The sequence below is a fragment of the Cyprinus carpio genome, chromosome A11, assembly GCF_018340385.1.
Source record: "Cyprinus carpio isolate SPL01 chromosome A11, ASM1834038v1, whole genome shotgun sequence".
Classification (NCBI taxonomy): Eukaryota; Metazoa; Chordata; class Actinopteri; order Cypriniformes; family Cyprinidae; genus Cyprinus; species Cyprinus carpio.
In genome coordinates this window covers 25,068,675-25,074,675 of record NC_056582.1, presented here as the reverse complement: position 1 = coordinate 25,074,675, position 6,001 = coordinate 25,068,675, and the positions used below count along the sequence as shown (strand labels likewise).

At 42.5% G+C, this 6,001-nt stretch overlaps 1 pseudogene; it reads right to left on the bottom strand.

Annotated features, from left to right (window-relative positions):
- Positions 1 to 1,491: 1,491 nt before the first annotated feature.
- Positions 1,492 to 4,836, bottom strand: LOC109065162 (annotated as a pseudogene).
- Between the last annotated feature and the right edge of the window lie 1,165 nt (positions 4,837 to 6,001).

Sequence of the window (6,001 nt, the reverse complement as noted above, 5' to 3'; positions counted from 1 at the left end):
GAAAAATGCATTTTAAAAAAAATCAATGGAGTTAGGGTTTCACCCGGTGGCTGATTGTGGTATAACACTCTAAATAAAATCTCACAGAAACCTCTGTTTTTTGAATCATATCAACTTCAAATCCGAAACATAACTTATTTAAACAAAGGCTTAAATTTTATAGCAATTTTACAGTAAAACCTGTTATGTAAAATATTTATTATATACAAAATAAAATCAGTACAGTGTATTTTCTTTACAATACATTTAAACTTCTATAACTTTTTGATACTTTGATTTTTTGTAGAACTCCGTTACCTGGCGAATCCGTTGAGCAGAGCCACGATCTCCTGCCGCGTGAGCTGGAAGCCTTTGGACGGACTGTTTTCTGGAAGCTTCTCGATCTCTTTCTCGGAGAACAGGATCCTGAGGGCCGTTCCCAGACCCTGGGTCTGACGGGACAGCAGCTTTCTGGTAGATTAGGTTTCTGAGGGCCGTTCCCAGCTTCCGTTTCAGACAAACAGCTTCTGCTTTACTGTAAGGTTCCCCAGAGCCGGCATTTACTGCAGCCGACACAGTCCATGATCCGAGAGATGTTCTTGAAGTGAAGCCTGAACTCCTCCTGAACACGGACATGAAGCTCAAATCAACTCTTTTCAAGAAAAACCTATCCACATTTATTTCACACTGAATATTTGGTGTTTTTCTGAAGGGCTTCTGCAGGAAGACTTTTGGAGAGCCGAGAAACCCTGCATTACAGAAGTATTATGGGATGTTTCTGCCTTAATTGACTAGCTTCTAGTTAATCTAGTGACACACAGTTAAAGCCATTTGTGGAGGTATCTGTTGTGGATTTCATATGCATGCAGTCAAATCTTAACTGGCACCTGCAGATGATAACGGAGATTAAATGAAGATGGTTCCATACCTGCCAACTTTTCAAAAAACCTTGGAGTGAGATTTTGTCAGGGGTGGTCAAAATAGTGCCGCGCAGTATGCACACAACCACACAAGTTGGTGGCTCAGATATCAGAGTATTGAAATTGACGTTCCCTGCATTCTGGTGGTTTGTGGGGGGTCCAAAGCTAGGGGCAGCTTATTAGAGATAGACAATATTGGTTACATTCTGTGAAGCAAACATAGCTGAAGGTCCAACCCCAGGACATTTTGGATTAAAAGAACAAACTCAGTAAACACATTACTAATAAAGCATAGACCAGCAAAAAAAGTACAAGGTAGATATAAGGCAATGTCGTACAGTTTAAAGCATGAAAAATAGAACAACAACAACAACATGAACATAAAAATATTCTTTAAAAAAAGAAAAAGAATTAAAAAGTGCTATAGTCTATAATTTCACTTTTTCAGGTAGAAAAATGGCAGGAATATTTATGAAAAGTTGAACAAAAAATCATTTACTGAACAAGCATTATATTTACATTAAAAATATGTGATAAGATCATTTAGATTTTAAAAACTGAAAAGCAAATGATAAAAAAAAATAGCAGCACATAATGTTTCCAGATTTTTAATGATAAAATTCATTATTTTAATCTTGCATTTGATAATTGAGTAAATTCATTTATTATAACTGACAGGTGTGATGATCAGTGGGCTTGAGTTTTTACCTCCATCATTATGTGATGGTCTGTGTGATGGATAAAGTTTTTCAGTGAAAGACTGAGCAGTGAAAGAGTAGATATGAGAGCTGGACTCCACATCATAAAAGGAGACCAGACCCTCCTCATAATCCACAAACACACCGACCCGCTGCGGCTTCACTCTCAGAGACAGAGACACAGAAGGACCAGCACAGGCTTTATATTCATCTCTATTCCTCAGAGCCACAGTCCACTGACCATCACTGGGTCTTGCTGTGATCATTCCCTTCCTGTTAATGGATTCTCTGGCCACTCCTAAATCCCAATCAGTCTTTCCCTTCACCTGCACCTCAAAATAAAATCTCCCTGAGGAGAATCCCTCCTTTCCCAAGACACAGGCACATGTATTAAATCTCTCTAGTGTGTCTGGGAGTTTCTGTCTAATGTCTCCATGTCTCACTTGTTTTCCATCATCAGACAGAATGAGTTTAGGTTGAGCTGTATCAGGATCCAGAGTCACATCCACTGAGAAAACAGAGAATACAGATATTCTGTGATGCTGATGTTTTTAATATTTAATCCAGTGTTTAATCAGATTGTAGTGCAGGTAATGAAGCAGTGAGTGTATGAATGTAAACTAGTGTAGTGCAGACAGCACACTGTACCTGCATACTGCTGCATCCACTTCAGCTCTGTAGAGACTAATGACAAGAAAACATCATCAGATCTGAAGCTTATATTTAAAGGATAGAGTACACTATCATGTTTCTATCTGATCAGTGTGTGTATTGATGTACCAGTTAGTGTGAGTTTCTCATCTATAGTGTCCTTCAGTTGAGTCAGAGCTCTCCTCAGAGTCTCCAGACTCTCATCAGTCTTCATACTGATCTCAGGCCAGTTCCTGGTGTTTCTAGGGCTGCACAGGGATGAGTGAATCTACAGCAGGAGAGAGGAGAAATCCTTCAGCATGTCATATCCTGCATCATCATTGATCAGAGAGATCATGTTGACTGACCTGTAGGAGGTGGAGGTGATCTTCAGTGTGTGAGAGCTGCTTCAGCTCAGTGTTTCTCATCTTTAGCTTAGTGATCTCCTGCTCCAGCTCTTCAATCAGCTCTCGCTCCTGTTTCTCTGCTGCTTTCTGCTGCCTCCTCCATCATCTCCAGCAGTTCAGTCTGATGTCTCTCAATGGAGCGGATGAGATCAGTGAAGAGCTCGACACGGACTGCTTTCTCCTTCTCTGTGTTTCTCTGGTCAACCAGGACAGGCAACAAATTATCAGCAGTGTTTGCTAACAGAAGAATCTGTGCAACTATTGCTCATACATATTTGTTCACATACATAGGCTACATGTGTTTTCAGAATCCCTCAAATGAAGTATTAAACGTCACCCTGCACCCTGGACGAGAGCAGAACAAGCCCTGGACATTTTAGTTGTTGTTTTATTGGCTGTTGCTGTATATTTTAGTGTGATAGTCATCTGTGAAGGGCTGTCACTCATTCGTTTGATTGTTTGTTTATTTTGTTATTGTTATGTCTTGTCAGTGTCTCTAAACATTGAAGTTTGTTGCAATAATAAATATTTACATTTATTTTATTCTATTATTTTAAACTCACTTTTCTGACTTCTGCTGAGTGTTTGATTTCTTGAATCTTCTTGATTCTGTTCTGGATCATCAGCTGCACGTCTTTCTGTGTCTTCATCAGTTCAGTCTATAGAGAGAGAACAACACAGACACGTTTATCATAACACAGATTAAACTCAACAATATGTTTTTCATAATGAACTTTTATATCACAACATGAAATAAAATCTGATCCCTCATGATATCAGTCCTTTAAAAGAATAATAACTTCTACCTTCTTCTCTTGACTCTCCTCTTCTATAGGAACAGTGTTGTGGTTCTTGTGGTCTGTCTCGGTGCAGAATGAACACACACATGTCTGATCATCTCTACAGAACAGATCCAGAGGTCTCTCATGTTTCTGACATATATAGTCCTCCAGATTACTCACAGGATCCATCAGTTTGTGTTTCTTCAAACCTGTCACTCTCAGATGAGGCTCCAGGTGAGTTTCACAGTAAGAGCTCTGACACACCAGACATGACTTCAGGGCTTTCAGCTTTCTTTCCTCACAGAAGTCACACAGAACTTCAGGCTTTTTCTCAGGACTTTTCTTCTTACAGTGATCTACGAGCTCTCGGAGTGTGGTATTAATCTTGAGATCAGGTCTTTTCTTGAATGTTTCTTTACAGTATGGACAGCTGCAGGTCTGGCTGTTGTCCCAGCACTTATTCAGACAGATCTTGCAGAAGTTGTGTCCACATGGAGTCGAGACTGGATCAGTGAACACATCCAGACATACAGAGCACTGAATCTCCTCAGACAGTGAACTCATGGAGGATGACATTGCTGGAAAGAGACATTATTTAGGATTAGTGTGAACTCCTTCAATACTGTTTATGAAGAATCCCATGATGCACCTCATGAAGCTGGTTTGAATGTAAAGAGTGTTTAGAGACAAAGAGTGCTGAAGAAACTCAAATATAAAGAGATCATGTACAGTCAGCTGGTTATTATTGTAAAATGAACCCAGACAAGCTGATCAGAACCTAAATGTGAAGCTCATTACATAACCACTTCACCTAAATAAATAAATAAATAAATATATGTACAAGAATTATTCTGGTTAAGCTGAAATTATTTAATCTGCTTTACATTCCTGAACTGTACATATTCAATATTATAAAAGAAAAGTCAAAGTGTTTTTCTTAGTTATTGACTTACATGGAGGTAAAGTGTCGATACTCCCTCTCCTGGTTTTTCTTGCTGTTAGTGAAGATTCTGCCATTGTTCTTTCCCTCTTAAAGCCTTTCAAAGAAAAATGATAGTTTAACTGGTTAAAATGTGAGAACTGATAGTGATGGAAACACAATCATCCGTCTGAAACAAAGTGAGAGACTCGTAAACTTACTGAGCAATCTGAACTATGACCTGCTGTTTAAAGAAAGTACAAAGTACAAGCTCTATATTTTCCAGCAAACATATATATTGTTACATTCAGTGACTTTCAGTTTCCTTATTTGGTCTTTTTCCTGTTCTAGTTTTGTTAATTGATTAATCCCCACCTTTCTCCATTTCCCTGATTACCTCCTGTGTGCTTAAATACCCTGTCTGTTTAGCTCTTCCTCGTCCGTGATTGTTGTAGTAATGTTGTCTCCTAATGTTGGAGTAATGTTGTAATGTTATAGTTTATGTTGGATTGCCCCTGTCCATCGCTATCAGTAAAAGAAACCCTTTGTAATTCGTCTTCCTCGTGCGTCTTCATTTCACTACAGCTAAATCATAACAGAATCACGGACCTAAACAGTTTAGTGGCGGTTTTCTTTTTTTTTTTTTGTGTGGTGTGCCGGCAACACCGTGCGTCGTGGTACGATTGGTGGAGATCGCGAGGGCGTGGAGGAAAGCCCTGCCCACACTCCTGCGACTGAGGGTGAGCGCATTTGGTTTCTGGGAAATATAGAGGGGAATAAATGGACCTGATAGACTGGTTTGGGGAGGCTAGTTCCGCGATCCTCCAGTTTCTCCGCTGGTTCCGTCCAGCCCTGACCTCCTGTGTTTCCCTCCCAACCTCCCTCTCCCCGCCTCACTCTTAGACCATGTCATTCTCTGCTCCTCTTCCGATAGTTCCGCCCAGCCCTGACCCTCCTGTTTCGTTCTACTCCGCTGGTTCCGCCCAGCCCTGACCCTCCTGTTTCTCCGCTGGTTCTCCGCTGGTTCCGCCCAGCCCTGACCCTCTGTTTCTGTCTCCGCTGGTTCCGCCCAGCCCTGACCCTCCTGTTTCTCCGCTGGTTCGCCCAGCCTGACCCTCCTGTTTCTCGCCGCTGGTTCCGCCCAGCCCTGATCCTCTGGTTTCTCCGCTGGTTCTGCAGCCCTGATCCTCGGTTTCTTCTCCGCTGGTTCCGTCCAGCCCTGATCCTCCAGTTTCTCTGCTGGTTCCGTCCAGCACTGATCCTCCTTTTGTTTCTCCGCTGGTTCTGTCCAGGCACTGAACCCTCCTGTGTTCCCTCCCATCTCCCTCTCATCTCCTCCTGAGACCAGCCAGTCCCTCGACCTCATCTCCGCTGGTGCCAGTCAGTCCACAGCCCTCACCCTCAGTCCCGCGCCATCTGGGCGCGATGGTTCTGGACTTCCGAATCCCATCTTCGACCTAAAGGAACGTTCCAGATATCCCAGCTCCGCCTCGAGCTGGACGCCGCCTCTAACGAGTCCCTTTCCCAGTGGCTGCCTTCCGCTCTTTAGCTACCCTGGACTATCCATCTCCTTCGACCCAGCTTTCCCTCTTGGCTCTTCGGACCCTACCCTCGTCCCTCCGCGCTGGCGTGGCATCCCACCTGCTCTACCACCTCTCCGCCCGGC